This window comes from Gossypium arboreum, chromosome 3 (assembly GCF_025698485.1).
Source record: "Gossypium arboreum isolate Shixiya-1 chromosome 3, ASM2569848v2, whole genome shotgun sequence".
NCBI classification, from domain to species: Eukaryota; Viridiplantae; Streptophyta; class Magnoliopsida; order Malvales; family Malvaceae; genus Gossypium; species Gossypium arboreum.
In genome coordinates, this window is record NC_069072.1 from 6,961,768 (window position 1) to 6,978,627 (window position 16,860).

At 30.0% G+C, this 16,860-nt stretch overlaps 1 long non-coding RNA gene and 1 pseudogene across 1 annotated transcript; both read left to right on the forward strand.

Moving 5' to 3' along the window:
• Positions 1–9,297: 9,297 nt before the first annotated feature.
• On the forward strand, positions 9,298–12,858 carry LOC128290151 (uncharacterized). The gene is made up of 2 exons (XR_008279792.1): positions 9,298–9,381; positions 12,491–12,858. It is a non-coding gene; the product is annotated as an uncharacterized LOC128290151 (long non-coding RNA).
• A 2,251-nt stretch (positions 12,859–15,109) lies between these two features.
• Positions 15,110–16,546, forward strand: LOC108475024 (uncharacterized; annotated as a pseudogene).
• Positions 16,547–16,860: the final 314 nt, after the last annotated feature.

The window sequence follows — 16,860 nt, forward strand, 5'->3', positions numbered from 1 at the left end:
CAGTAGAATGCAAAAGCTATTTTAGATGACAAGTGACCGACATTCTAAGTTAATTGAAAATCTGTGTTCAATTTTGATAGTGCTATAAAAAGTTAAAGATATGCTGAGGAGAGGAACTTCAATTGTTCCTATGTGAAGTGAGGATTGTTGGGTTTTGCAATATGGTATGGAAATGATTGTGGATAGAAGAGGTGCATCGGTGATTTAATTGGTTCAAATGATAATAGAAGAAATTAGTTGAAGATCAAAACTGGTTAAATAATTATTTGTCAAATATTTGATATTGTTATAATTATAAAATGAATGATTTATATGAAAATATTAACCCTCAGTTTTGTTTAACTGAAAACAATTTGCAGAAGAAGTCTATATTTGGACTATTCTTTTTAAAAGTTGTTGGTGAAGCAAGCACAATATATATTTATTTTAAAATATTATAGTAGTATTTTATTTTATAATGATAAATATATATGAACTTAATGATAGAAAATTTAAATTACATATATGTGATATATGTGTGGATAGTGACATATTAAAGTTAGAAGAGATAACTGAAGAATGATTTAAATAATTATTTATATTGAAATAACTAAAATAATCATATTTTATATTATTATATATTTAGTTTTAAAATATTAATATTATTATTGTCAAAATTTATGGTTAAATTTTTCTTAATACTACATAATTTATTTAAAATAATTATATTAAAATTTTATTATGTTATTAAATATAAATAATTAAATTTGTATGTCTAATAATATTGAACATTTGATATAAATATTTTAATATTTTTAAAAGTTGAAATAAAAATTATTATTAATAAAATAATATTAGGTTTGATTGATTAATTTTATATAGAAATAAAATGATGGAGCTTTCTTTTAGGCTTTTTTATAAAAGTAACCTAAAAATAAATTAATTATCAAAATAACCTACCATTTTAATTATGTACAAAAATAACCTATTTTCTACAGTAAAAAGTGGTGGAGCCATATGATATGGCGCCACCACTTTGCCACGTCAACCAGGGGTATAAAAAAATTATTTTTTGGTGGAGCCATGTTGAATGGCGCCACCAGTATAAAATATTAGAGAAATACTAAAAAATTTAGAAAAACGGGAGACTTAAAAAAAAATTCCATTTTTGGGTGGAGCCATTCTAAATGGCGCCACTACTTTTCTGATTTGTCAGGTTCTTATATTTTTTTATTTACTTTTTTTACTTTTTTACTTTTTTACTTTTTTTCTTATATTTTGTCTCTTTCTTAGATTTTTTTTAAGTTTTATATTATTTTCTTAATTTATTTTACTTATTTAATTTATATTATTAATTTTAAAAATTTGTAATATATATTTAAAATGTTTTATAATATTTTTTAAAATTTTAATTATTAGTTTTAAAAATATTTTTAACTTTATATATATATTTGTGAAATTAATTTTTATAAATTTTAAAATGTATTTTAAAATTAGTTTTGAAATTATTAGTTTTATAATATTTGAAATGTATGTTTAATATTTTATTAATTTTACATACAATTTTAAATATTATTTTAAATTCTTTTTATCATTAGGTATATATATTTAAAGTTTAAAGTTTAAATTAATATATATATATATATATATATATATATATATATTATAACTAGTCACATTATGTCGTGATGTGACTATTAATAAATTAAATATAAATATAAATTTTAAAAATATATATTAAACATTATTTTATAAATATTAAATATTTTTTTCTTTTTTACTCTTTTTATTGTTTTGTTTTTCTTTTATGTTTAATTATTATTATTAACTTTAAAAATTTGAAATATTTTATTAATATATATATTTGTAAATTTTAGATATGTATTTTGAGATTATTTTTTAAATTTTAAATACAACTTTTAAATACATTTAAAAATTATAATTTTTTAATAATATAAGAAATCATAATATTTTAAATATTTTTAAAATTGTCTTTTTCTTTTTTTTTTACTTTTTGAAATTTTATGTTTTTTCTTATTTTATTTTGTTTATTTATTTTATTATTAATTTTAAAAATTTTGTAATGTATATTTAAAATATTTTATAATATATTTTTACAATTTTAAATATTATTGTTAAATTCTTTTTTAACATTAGATATATGTATTTAAATTTTAAAGTTTAAATTAAATTATATATATATATATTTATTATAACTTGTCACATCATGTCAGTGATGTGACTATTAATAAATTTAAATTTAAATATAAATTTAAAAAATATATATTAAATATATATTTTATTTTTTGACTCTTTTATTGTTTTGTTTTCTAAAAAATTTGTTATATATATGGGTGGGGCTTGGTCCCTCCTTGTATAGATGAAGAAGTTGAGTGAGGGAAAAAAAAAAGAAGGTACGTTTGTCAAAATTTTATTTTTTTTGTTTTTATATTTTATAGTTAATGTAATATAATAAATAATTGTATTGTATGTTTGTTTTTTTATATTATACAGATTTGAATATGTCTTCTGGAGCAAATACGGATCACACTTCATCGATGATCGACGAAACAGTAAAATTTATTATAAATTAAAAAAAATTCGGTTTAGTTTCCTAATTTTTTTTGCTAATCACTACTCTGTTGAACATGTTTTGACTGCTTTAAAATACTTATCTCTAATTAGTTGTTATTTAGCTTCTGCTGAACATTTTAGATTATTAATTTGATTATACTTTGTAATACTTTATTTTTGTTATAATTGATTTAGATATACATTATTTGTAATTGTATTTGTATACTTTAAAAAAAAAAGTTAGTAGCACTCACCTCCAAACATCTAATTTAATCACACAAATTATAATAGAATAGATATATTATAAAAATAAATTAGGATATTTTCATTTTTTAAATAATTACCCTTAAAATCGACTTACTTAAAACTTTACTCTATTTTTATTAATTTCATACTTAATTTATTAGATGGTGTGTAGGGATTAATATGCAAAACTATTACTTGACAAGCTCGATTTATGAAAAAAAATTCTTTTAATTTTAATATATATATTATTAAAACAACAATAATAAAAGTGAATATATTTGATTATTTACTAGTTAATTTATAAATAACTAGAAAACATAAGTATTTGTTTAAAAATACTTTATGTTTTTAAATTTTATCATATAAAAAATATTAGTATTCCTTGAAAAACAATTTTTCGCTATTACTCACTTTAAAATTTGAATAAGATATCATAAAATTTTAAAATTATAAATATATACTTATTGTAGCTATTGGTGTCAAATTGAACTTGCTTGAACCAATCATCTTCTCTTGGGTTGCTTTCTGGTTGGACTTATTTTTTACACTAGTGGAGTTTGAGTTGCTGCTCAATGAATTTCTCTTTTCTTGTAATTTTACTAGTCCCCAGTTCATATTCCTGTAATTTCTCCCATTCTTTTATTATTAATATATTTATTTTAATTAATTTAATGCTTAACTATGGTTAGGATATAATAATCACATTTGATTTCTACGTGTTATTATTAATATTTTATGACAAATTTTCATTTTATTATTAATATATTATTACTTATTTAATTTAACTTAAATAAAAAAATACTTAGAAACGATTACGTTGGTATAATATAAGTGTGATGTTTTGTTTTCTCAACCTTTCAATGTTACTCTTGAATATATTTTTTATGTTTAAATTATATAGATAATTGATTTATCATATTTTTATAAAAATTTACCATCTGAGGATGCTTATCGGGTTTTGAGGTTGCGGTGTCATTTTCCCAAGTACGAACCGGACGAGCGGATCATGCCATACTTGAGGCTAAACTTACTATCCGCCTTGGTTGAGCGGTGGTGTACAGAGACCCACACCTTCATTATGCCGTGCGGGGAGTGCACTATCACATTAGAAGACGTCGCTATGCAACTTGGGTTACGAGTTGATGGTGTTGTGGTCACGGTTGAAGCAAAGTGTTGGAACCTTCGTAGTATGCCACGCATCGCTTGGACGGTCTCCTCGTGATAGGAAGCAATTTCACATGCTTGACATTAGCATGGTTGAGAGCAAATTTTAGCGGTTATCAAGCAATCGCCATCGGCGGAGGTGATGTATCTTTGCTCGAGCCTATATTATGCAGCTGATTGGGGGGGTACTTCTGCCGAAGAACACGTCTAATAGAGTCCACTTAAAGTACTTGCCTCTATTGGAGGATTTTTCTCATGCCGGTAGTTACAACTGGGGATCTGCAGTGTTGGCTGCATTATACTATGAGCTCTGTCGTGCAACAAAACATGGAGTTAGTAATATGGTGGTTGTCCGGGTCTCTGCGAGATTGGGCTCTATCTGAGGATGCCGTTTGAGCGGCTATTAGGCACCAACCATATTCGTGACCACTTATAAATAGGTAAAAACAAAATTATACTTAACATTTAACGACTCATAAGTGTGGATAATATTTTTCAAAGTTTAACTGCCAACGTGTTTGTTTCGATTTCAGATGGGCGACGTCTCTGGGAATTGGTGCGAGCCAGACATTAATCATTTACCATCAAATGATATAGGCGTACGCCGGAGAGAAAGTAATATATATTAATATAGTTTAAGTAACGTTTATTTAACTTATCCACTTACAGTATGTGATGTGAATTGACTCATTATGTTATATTGTGCAGTTTTTGTGGATGCCGTATTCGCATTAAACATTGCAACCCTTATTCCTCGAAAAAATAAATAAAAATAAATAAAATAGATAAACAAAATAAAATAAGAAAAAAATTAGACTTCCAAAAACTAAAAAAAAAGAAAAATAATTATTTTTTAAAATTTTAAAAATTAATTTGAAAAATACATTTTAAAATTTATAAATAATTAATTTCACAAATATATATATATAAAAGTTAAAAATATTTTTAAAAATAATAATTAAAAATTTTAAAAAATATTATAAAACATTTTAAATATATATTACAAATTTTAAAATTAATAATATAAATTAAATAAGTAAAATAAATTAAGAAAATAATATAAAACTTAAAAAGAAAAAATCTAAGAAAGAGACAAAATATAAGAAAAAAGTAAAAAGTTAAAAAGTAAAAAGTAAAAAAAAAAAAAAGAACCTGACAAATTAGAAAACTGGTGGCGCCATTTAGAATGGCTCCACCAAAAAATGGAATTTTTTTTTTAAGTCCTTCGTTTTTCCAGATTTTTTAGTATTTCTATAGTATTTTATACTGGTGGCGCCATTCAACATGGCTCCACTAAAAAATAATTTTTTAATACCCCTGGTTGACATGGCAAAGTGGTGGCGCCATATCATATTGGCTCCATCACTTTTTACTGTAGAAAATGAGTTATTTTTTACATAATTAAAAAGGTGGGTTATTTTGATAATTAATTTATTTTTTAGGGTTACTTTTATAAAAAAGCCCTTCTTTTATGGAAAATAATTTATGTTTTCCAAAAAGGTAAGTTAATTTATAGAAAAGAAAAGATTTATTTTCAATTGACTTGTAAAAGATTTAAGTTAAATTATTATTTATGAAACAAAACAAGAAAATATAAAAAATATTTTCTCTAAGACATTTTTGTAAAACAAACGCCCCATAGGGCAAGAGTGGATACAAGCAGGCAAGCAGGGGCTTTGGCTCCCCAAAATTGGAAAATTATAATTCTAGCCTTTTAAAATGATCAAATCATAAATTAATACATATATTAATACATGATAAAATTTATATTTGACATCTCAAAAATTGTTATTCAATTTTCACTATACGTAATTTTCTATATACGTGCAATAAAATAAATTTAAAACATTGAGGCGAGGTAAGTAAATTGTAAAATAACTCTTTAGCCACTTGCAAAAAAGAAAAGAAACGCCTCCCCCCCATTCTACTTTCACCATTTAACAAAAAAAACTTCCCCACTTAAAAGCAAATAAATTCAAAATGGATAAAATTTTGCCACACCTACATGAATGCTTGTTAAATGTATTGGGTTGGTCCACAAGGTAATGCTAGAAAATAAGAATTAAACCACAACCTAAGCCCTGTAATGATTCTCATGATTTGGAATATCGATAAATCAATAGGATTTTTTACCCCAATAATACAAAATTTTAAATTAATAATTGAACCCAATTAAATTAATTATCAAAATGGTGTGTTTTGAATAGTAACCATGGTTGGTGTCTTATATGGTGGTGGCACCACCAATTTTTTCCCAACATCATCAGGCCATCATTAGGCCATAATGGGGTTTAAAAAAATCTTTTTTTTTTGTGGTGTCACCCTATCCGGTGGCATCGATATTAACACTCATACTTGTTTAGATACGAGTATGAATTGGATTGGAGGGGGATAGAAGAGATTTGTCAAGTGGCACCTAGGTAGAGGGGCTCTATCAAGCAGCATCCAGGTGGAGGGATGTTGTCAGGCGGCACCATTTATAGGAATGCTGTCAGGTGACACCGAACCCCTATTTAAACGTCAAAATCTTATGTTTTCTTGAACAGTTTAGCAGTTAATTGATAAGAAGAAAGGAAAAAATTTTGTTTTGTAGAAGACGAGAAAACAAAGAAGAATTCGTAAGGTTAGTACAATATTAATTTTATTTTATTATATTTTTAGGTTAAAATCTTGTTTTTCAAATATTTATTGAGAAATTTAATTATTTTTACAAATTTAGTATTGAAGATGGATCATCAATTCTTTGTATGTGTTTATTTCAATGGAGTAATTTAAAGAACAACAGTTGGCTGTATTTTTTAATTTCACCAACAAATAACAATGAGATTTAATAGAAATGTGTCTGTTGATGATATGTAAAAAAGGAACAATGCAAAAATTTTAAGACATTGTGGAAGGAGGATGTCAAAACTATTCTACAAATTCCTAGTTTCGTCAAATCCTATCAAATTTATCGAGACGAAGCTTGTAGACGATGAAGACGTAGAGATAATGGTCACACTTTATTGCCGGATTGGGAGTGTCAACAATGAACCGATTCAGTTTTTTACTGAGTTAGCCGATTTGGAGTTAATTGAATATTTCATTTCATTAAGTGAATAATATAGAGTTCAAGATCCTTTTACAGAGATTCCAAGAGCGTCTGTTAATAGGCGATTGTCTGTACGAGGTGACATCGATCTTAATACTTCACCTACGTCTAAAAACCTTAACCGGGGTCCTCGTTTACAAATACATCCGATGTTGATTGAGACTGATGCGAATAGTGAAGATAGATATGATAATAATGGTCGTTCTGATCATGAGGTTGAAGATTATAGTGATCCCGATCACAATGAAGGCACGAATGATGATGGAAATAATAATGCGTCTTCAGCGAGTCGAGGAATTATCATACACAATTATCTTGGGGCCCACATGTCAAACATAGATCCCAATTGTTTGTGGGCTAAAAATTCGGGACCAAGGAAGACTGTGTATTTGCTATTAAGTGGTATATCATGAATGTGTTAGTTGAATACGAAGTCACAGTGTCTAAACCGAAATTATATATTAGGTAGTGTTGAAGGTCAACAAAAAGGTGCAATTGGTGGGTATGAACTGCATTTATCCAGAGGTCGCAAATGTAGGATTGTAACAGCTCGTTTTCAGTGATGTTGAAAACAGTGATTTTCGGACCACAATTTTGACGAGTAAATTATTATTTTAATATTTATTTAATGAGTTAGTATAAAAGTTGAATTCTATTAGTTAAAGGGGTTCAATGGCTATAAATGGTAAATATACCATTTAATGAGTTAGTGGATGTGCATGGACAAGGTATTAATGAATTTTTTTATTATTAGTAAGGGTAAAATGGTAATTTAGTAAATAAACCTAAAATAAACTAAGTAAAAGTTATCATCTTCTTCCATTTTCACTTGCTATTGCTGAAAATCACCATTGTTAGGTTGAGAACATTCGACCAAGCTATCTTTGATGCATGGTATGTGTTTTTCAACCCCTTTTTAATGATTTTTATATTTTTACGATCGTTTTAGCTTAATCTAGCTAGCCCGATGGTTAATTTGAAAATTTTTTAAAGGTTGAGGGACTTACCATGGATGTTTTTTAATGATTTTTAATGTTAGATGATAGATTATGAACCCTTGTTGTAAAATAAACATGTTTTGTTGAGTGATTTTTGGTGAAATTACATTTAGGAATTAAATTGTTAAAAAGTATAAATTCATGGGTTTTATGGTGAAATTTTGGTAATAATGAGTTGTTTCAAGGTCCCTTGTAACTTTGGTTAAGTTGGATTTAAGTTAAAATGGTTAGATTTTAAGTTATGAGCTTAAGGATTAAATTGTGAAAAGTCAAAGTATTATGGGCAATTTTTTAATTTGCATAAATAGGAAATTTGGATTAAATTGAATTCTAGAAGTACGTAATTGAATGAAATTATTTATTTAGATCAAGATAAACCACCATCGGACTTAAATCGAGGAAAAGCTAAAGCTTCATATTAACTCGACTTTACTATCACAACTTTAGTATCAAGGTAAGTTCGTATGAACTACAATCATTTTAATGCTAGCTAAATTAACTATTTACTATGTTATTTTGATTTGCTATGATGAATTGATAGATATCGAGTCCCGGTTGAACCTTAAGAATTCTTAAGATACAAATGACATGTCATTAGGAATTTCATGTTTCAGGTGCTGGTATTAAATGTCTTAGCGATAACTGAGGTCCTACATTTGTTGCAGATTCTCCATAGCTTATGTGAGCAGCATCGTGTAGCTTACAATCCGACCCACAACTCGTGTGAGTATTTGTAACAGCCTAATTTTTAGTGGTATCGAGAATAGAGATTTGAGATCACTAAATCCGACGGGTGAGTTGAAAATTTAATAAATTAATACCTATGAGTCAAATGTGAATATAAAAGCATTTTTGAATTAGTGAATTTGGTTATTTAAAAGAATTAACTAGGTAAATTGAGTTGAGAATGAGGTATCGAGACCTCAACTTCATAAATCGAGCCATAAATATTTTTAGAAATATTTATGGAGTGTTGGTGAGGTACTAATAAAATTTAGTCAGAAAATTTTGACGTCTGGGTGGTTAATTAAATAAAAAAGACTAAATTGAAAAGGGTGTAAAAGTTGCTAAAAGGATTAAATAGCTCAATTGTCAAATGAGGAAGGACCTAAAGTGCAAATAAGCCCAAAGGAGATATTTTGGGCGGAAATAGCTGAGAAAAATCAGGAAATGGATGAAATAAGGGCAAAATTGGAAAATTGACAAAATTGACCAAATAAAAATGGGACTATTGGAATATCTAGAATTCTCTTTATTTCTCTTCATATTCATCAGCTGAAAAACAGCCATGGAGGAGGGTTCAAGCTGTTTTTCATACTCTAGCTTCATGTAAGTTTAATTCTTGCTTTCTCCTTGACATTTTTATGTTTTTGGACTTTTACAATTGGGTCCAACTTACTATTTCATTAGTTTTTGATTCCATGTCTAATTTTTGAAGTTGTTATGGATGAGTGCTGGAAGTATATGATGATTTGGCATGGAATTAGAGCTTTAAATTGTTTATATTCTGATTTTATTGAAAGAATTGAATAGAAAGTGAATGTTTGGGACCTAATTGTAAAAGAGTTTGAAGTTAGAGTTTTATGTGGAAATTCTGAATTTCAATAGTTATGAAATAACTTATCATGTCTAGAAAAAGTATTAATTGAGAAAATTATCTTAATTGAGGGGTTAATAGAGCAAGGACTGAATTGTATGAATTGTGAAATTTGGGGTAAAATGGAAATCAACATTTTGCACTAAAACTGTTTTGGGCAGCAGCAGTAGTTTAACTTTGAAAAATCACCAAAAATTTTAGAAATCGAATTAGAGGATGAATAAAATATGAAATTAAATATTATTGAGTCTAGTTTCTTATAAAAGAAGTTATGTAAGCAATGGAATTGTAAATCATGAGATACAATAACTTTTGTGAGAAAAGGTCAAAATGATTTCGTGTTCCCCTATTCTGAATTTAGAAAATCATAAAAATTGGATAAAAATAATTAGAGGCTTAAATTTATATGTTTAGAATCCTAAATGGGTCTATTTTCAATAAAAACAAACAAGGACATCATTCGAATCTTTTACGAGAAGATAATTAATTTTTAGTGAAGAAGGGTCGGAACTGTCAGACAGCAGAAGAGGAGAGACTTCAATGAATAAACTGTATTAATTGGCCCAACCAAAAATTATGAAATTTTTATGGTAAGAAGACATATAAGTCTAGTTTTTGGGAAAATTTATGGATCTTAATTTGGAGTTCTGTAGCTCAAGATAAAAATAATTTAGTGACTATGACACAGATGGACAGCTTGAATATTCACATAAGTAGATAGTGAAAATTATGGATAATGTTACCTACAAGTGTGTTGTTTATACTAAGAATGTGGATGGAGAGGAGGAGGAGGAAAATATACAAAAATATATGAATGACTCGTGTATAAATTGATCACATGCCCGATTATAATTGATAAGTGTTGGATTAGAAATGATATAATATTTTATTTGGTATATTTATTATGAAATTATGATTATCGTTATAATACAAAAATTGAACTTGTGAGTTTATATGGCTAAATTTTAGTGATTATTTGTTAATTTTATGAATTTCATGATGTGTTATTTCATATGTATTGATGATAAAATCGTGAATAATGTAAAAGCATGAAAATTGAATAAATGATCAAATTGAACATTTTAGTTCAGTGACAAGATGAATTGAAGGAAAAGACCATGGTTGGACCCTAGCAACAAGTGATAAGTGATAGCTTCGGCTACACTTATCTAATCAATGACAAATGACAAGTGAAAAGTGGTAGCTTCAGCTACCTGATCAGTGAAAAGTGGTAGCTTCTGCTACCTGATCAGTGAAAAGTGGTAGTTCCGGCTACTTGATCAGTGAATAGTGGTAGCTTCGGCTACAAGTGACAAGTGACAAGTGATTTCTGTATATGACCGTATCTGGGATATGGCATCGGTGTGATATATGCTACTGTATAAGAACTTATCTGTGATATGGCATCAGTGAGATATGTGATTTGTGTAAGACCATAGCTGGACTATGGCATCGATATATGAATATGTGTAAGACCATAGCTGGGCTATGGCATCATTATGTGAAGATGTGTAAGACCATAGTTGAACTATGGCATCGAGAAAATGAAGTACTCAATTTCATAAGACGTTCACTAATTTGACAAAGTTTGGTAAGTGTTACATGGAATTATGTGATACAAGGAAGTACAAGTTGATAAGATACGAGTATAGAACTTGGTTGATAAATGAATTCATTTGTGATTATATAATTGTTCATCTTGAATGTACTGTCTATATGTATTGATAATTCAAATGTTTTAATGAATAAAATTTCGATATGGAATAAATTGAACACGAGACAAATAATTATGAAATTGAACTCGGAATTCATGAAAATGACGGTTATTGATATATGGAGACATGAGACATTGATATATGAATATGGAAAATGTTTGATAAATGTGTTTATTCATAATTATAGAATTATATACCTCATGTGTACTATTTGCATAAAGATGATATTTCAAATACTTTGGTTATTTAAGCTTAAATATAAAATAGTCGAAATCAAGATAAGTTGTTATGAAAATATATTTAGATTACAGAGATATGGCTGATATATGTTGTATGATTACATAACGTGAAATTGTGTATATATGTGAGAAATTGAATGAGAATTAAGCCCATACACGTTTCTTGTTATTTATATGAAGTGTCTGATGACAAGGGTGATGAAGTTATAAGCAGAGAGTTACGGGTTGAAAACACAAACGTGTGACTCTCCAAAGTGTGAAAATTTTCTAAGTGTTGCAAAAGTTTCATATGTTTACGGTTTGGTCCCGAACCACCCTGAATGTATGTTTTGGGCCCCGTAGGCCCATATAAGGGACGTTAAACATATGTATGAAAGTTTTTAATTTAGAAAAAAATTTATGGCTGATTTTTTTACATGATTGATCATATTAAGTTTGGTAATGCCTCGTACCCTATTCTAGGCTCAGAATACGGGTAGAGGGTGTTACAGTATTGATGTAAAGGAAAGGTTAGGGTTATATGTAAAGGCACACTATGTGTGAGCTTTCCCGAGTATTCGACATAATTCTTGATGGTTCAACGGGTAAGAAAAGGAAATAAAATGGTAAGTATGCAAATGTAATGAATCATGATCTTATGACAACATTAATGATGTGTTTATATATGGTAAACTACTTATCTTATAGTAGAATTCAATAGTATCATGAATAAGTGTGCTAACTTGTGAATTTGATGATGTTGTATAGGCTTAAGTTAAGCTTATGGTATTGGTAATGATTTATGCCTAATTTATGAAATTTATAAATGAAATGGTAAGTTAAGTTTAAGTTTATATGAGCTTACTAAGCACTCGTTCCTTATGTATTTTCTTTCTTTTTTTTTATAGGTTATCAGAAGCTCGATCGGTTGGAAGCTTATGGGAGAACTATCACATTATCCATCAACTATTTCGGTAGATTTTGTGTATTTTTGCCAAGGTTAATAATAACATGTATAGGATCTTTGTAATGTATTTTTTGGTATGTTTAAGCTTTTGAAATTGTGTTGGTTTGGTGCACTTGGTGCCTTACCAAATTATGTCATTTTGCTCACTTTCAAGTCCTTGCATTTAAAGTCTTTGTTGGTGTGTTTGTAGTGTTATGTAAATAATCAAATGTAATGTTATGTGGTAGCTAAGGAATTAAACTTTTATACTTGCAATATGGCAATATTGGCATTTTTAGGTAATTGAAGTTTTGATACAATTGTGGTGTCTTTGAATGGCATATTGGTTAGGTGATTTAGGATGTTTGAAATGGTACATTCATGTGTGTTTGGATGGTGTTGGAACCCCTTGAATGTGTGCCCAATTGTTTGAATGTTTAGATATAAATTGGACTTGAAATGACTTGATTTTTAGGTAAATTTGGGTTTACACAGCTTGGCGACACGGCCGTGTGTCATTTGATAGTTTCTTAGCATTTTAAGTTAGTGAGTTACACGGCCTAGCACACGGACGTGTGTGACAACTTAGAGAGTTACACAACCTAGCACACGAGCGTGTGTGGCAATTGCATCATGCTAATGGAGAAGGACATGCCGACCATTCCTGTATTGGTATTGATTATCAAAATGTAAGAAAAATTCCAGTACCGAGTGTCATATCAGAAAGCATGGATAGTTAAACAGATAGTCATGGAGCAGTTGTACGGAGATTGGAATGCATCGTACAATGAACTCTATGGATTGATAGCCTCTATGCGAGAGTACATGCCAGGAACTGTTGTTGAGTTGCAGACATGACCTTATTAAAACTCGGACGACCAACTACAACTGGGAAGAAAATTTTCCACCAGATGTTCTAGACATTCGATCCATGAGTGCAATCCTTTCCCCACTGCAAGTCGCTTGTGCAGGTTAATGACACATGGTTATATGGAAAATATACACAGATCCTCCTTATTACGGTTGCACAAGATGGGAACCGAAACTTGCTATCGATAGCGTTTGCCAACATGAAATTGTGAAAATTCTTCCTAGCTAACTTGCGGATGTATATTGTTAGTGAAGACAACATTTGCATAATATTCGATAGATTGAAAAGACTAATTGTCGCGATTAGGTGTTCCGGTGTTTAATAGAGATCCATTTATTGCATCTGCCACATCGCCGCCACATTCGTTTATTAAATCCGATTCTACTTCATATTGGTGTGGCCGTATAAGATGGCACTACCAATAAAAAATTATCTTTTTCTGAAATCCTATTATGGCCTAATAATGATCTGATGATGGTGGGAAAAAATTGGTGGTGTTGTCGCCTTGTCAGACACTATCCATAGTTACTACTCAAAATATACCATTTTGATAATTAATTTGATTGGAATAACATTGCAGTTATGAATTTAATTTTTATTTTGTATAATTGGAGTAAAAAAGCCAATTAGCATATCTTTAAATTTTAATTTTTTAATATCTGTTAATAAAATAATTCTAACCGTTCTTGTCCTCTTGCTATTCCCGTTTGATAATTATCCATTTTGGTTTAAAAATCAATGAGTTGTCTTTACTCAAAACAAATGTTAGAATTTAGATCAATTTATTAAAATATTGTTAATTAATTAGTTGCATTGTCCCGCAGCCACAGTATTGATTTCTTATCCATTTAATTTGAATTTTCTCGAATATAGTGGAAATAATAATAAATGTAATGAAAATTTAAAAAAAAAAGAAAAAAAAAGGACAAGTATGGTTGGAATTTTTTTTCAGGTGGAAGAATAAGGCTACCAATAATATGAACAATTTGAACACGTACCTACTCTCAGTTCTTTCTTTCTTTGGTTCATAATTATAATTAAAATGTCTATGCCACCTAACTCAAGTAATCAGATTACCTTCGACAAAAACACGTAATATTCGTTCGTTTTCAAACTCACAAGATCAGTACGTAAAATATCTTCGATTTGTGAGGTGGAATTTGCAATACTAGTATACTAATTGGCGAGTCACGTGGGTTTACTTTAAAAGCTCACCTAATTCTATCCACATCTTTGTGAATTTGTGAGCGTTTCTTTTTTTTATCTGGGAAGGGCCCAAAAAGATGGGCTGCCAATTCTTTTCAGTAACCACGGTTCTGACCCCTTTGGGATGTACCATTTTCTAACTGAAAAGGCTGAGTGGACAGGGAAACTTCTTGACATTTCTGCTTTGAGGTTTGTTCCCCAACACCATAGACGACAAAAATTATCTTTACCCACCATGTGTAGAACATGGTTCCAGGCTAAACTGGTCTTGTCCTTCTAAGGTTGAGGATATGGTGATAGACTTGCGGGGCCCTTTTCTTTAAATGTCCAAACGCTGACTCATAAAGATCAATGTAACAGTTGTTTTTACATGTCTATTATGAAGCATATGGGGGATTTGCTTTCTCCTGGGGCCCTCAACTTTCGTAACATAAAAAGGCAACAGAAAAAGCTTGCCCCCAGCAGTCAGTATTGGGAAACTTTTAGGTTGAAGTCAGAAAGAAGATGAGAAATCACGAGAAGAAAGAAGCAATTGAAATTAGCTCAAGTAGCAAGGTAAGGCCATGCTGTTTTTAACCACGTATCAGTACTAAATAACCTCTTTAAGACCAACAAAGTTACTCCTTTTTTTCTTTCTTTCTTTGAGAAATTCTGGGGTGAGTTTAATTAGCAGCCATGTATTTTTTGTTGTTCATTAAGGAACAAGGTGATTTACAAATATGGTTGTGTGTCAGTGTTAAATTTGCTTGCTACTTAAAACAATTTCCCAATGCTGCATTTCTTTTCCTAAAACAGACCAAAACTATACTTCCATGACCATGAGTTTTATTATTTATAAACATATGCACTACTTTTTTCACAATCTTAAGGTTTAAATTTACCCTTTTACAACATACATAATCTCTCAAATTTTCACCTTGTTTTTTAACCAGAAGAAAAAGGCTACAAATCAGTCGGTGCCACTATGCTGCAAGATATTTTTCTCTGAAGCCCATAGCCGTGCACCCCTTGACACCATAGAGAGAGCTGCAAGGCTAGACCCAGAAATTGTGATCGTCAACAAATTTTAGGATCGAGCATACAACAGACACGCTTCACTCTAGTTTCATACGTTATTCATGACAGTACTGGTTTTGCAATTTATAGCCCCTTGCAACAAACTATCCTAGCCATGTCCGAGGTTGCTTATGAGACCATAAACCTGAAGCAGCATTCTGGTACATACCCTCGGCTTAGTGTGGTTGATGACATTGTTTTGCATCCCTTGGCTCGGGCATCCTTGGATGAAGCAGCTTGGCTTACCAAGGCTGTCACAACAGACATTGGCAACCGATTCCAAGGTGGGTCTAATTAGTATTCTATAATTATTCAGAACACTGTTTATAAATGTATTTCTGCACATCGTGGGTTCTTATGGTTACATTTTCTCTATTGTTGCAGTGCCAGTGTTTTTGTATGGTGCAGCACACCCAACAGGCAAGGCCCTAGACAGCATCAGGCGGGAGCTTGGTTATTACAGGCCCAATTTCATGGACAATCAATGGGCAGGCTGGACAATGCCTGAAATCCTCTTTGTAAAGCCCGACGAAGGGCCAACCTGTGTATCTCGAGCTAGAGGGATCACCATGATCGGGGCACGCCCATGGGTTAGACTATACAATGTAACCATGATATCAACAGATGTTTCTGTAGCTCGTCGAATCGCAAGGATGGTGAGCGCTAGAGGCGGTGGTCTCCTTACGGTCCAATCACTAGGTCTGGTCCATGGTGAAAACTCAATTAAGATAGCTTGCATGCTTCTGGAACCAAACCGGGTTGAAGGAGACAGGGTGTAGTCCCGGGTTGAGATGCTTGCTGCCCAAGAAGGGTTGGATGTGGAGACAGGCTATTACTGATTCTTTATCTGAAATGATACTTGATAAATATCTAAACTTAATGTAACACCCTCTAACCCTTATCCGTCCCCGGAACAGGATTACAGGGCATTACCGGTCAGTACAGTTCAATTATAGTCATTTATTAAAATAAATGTTTCTAACCCTGCAAATTAAAACTTCAACCAAAACAATTAGCCAACATTCAAATAATCCAAATACACTTAAATATACTCAAATCTTACCAATCTAAAACATTTTATAACCTATCCAATGAATCTTTTTAAGTATATCACTTACTTTATCAATTATTTCAACTTCATACTATATACCATTGCCAACCATAATTTACTTATTTTATCAATACTTTCACAACCTAGA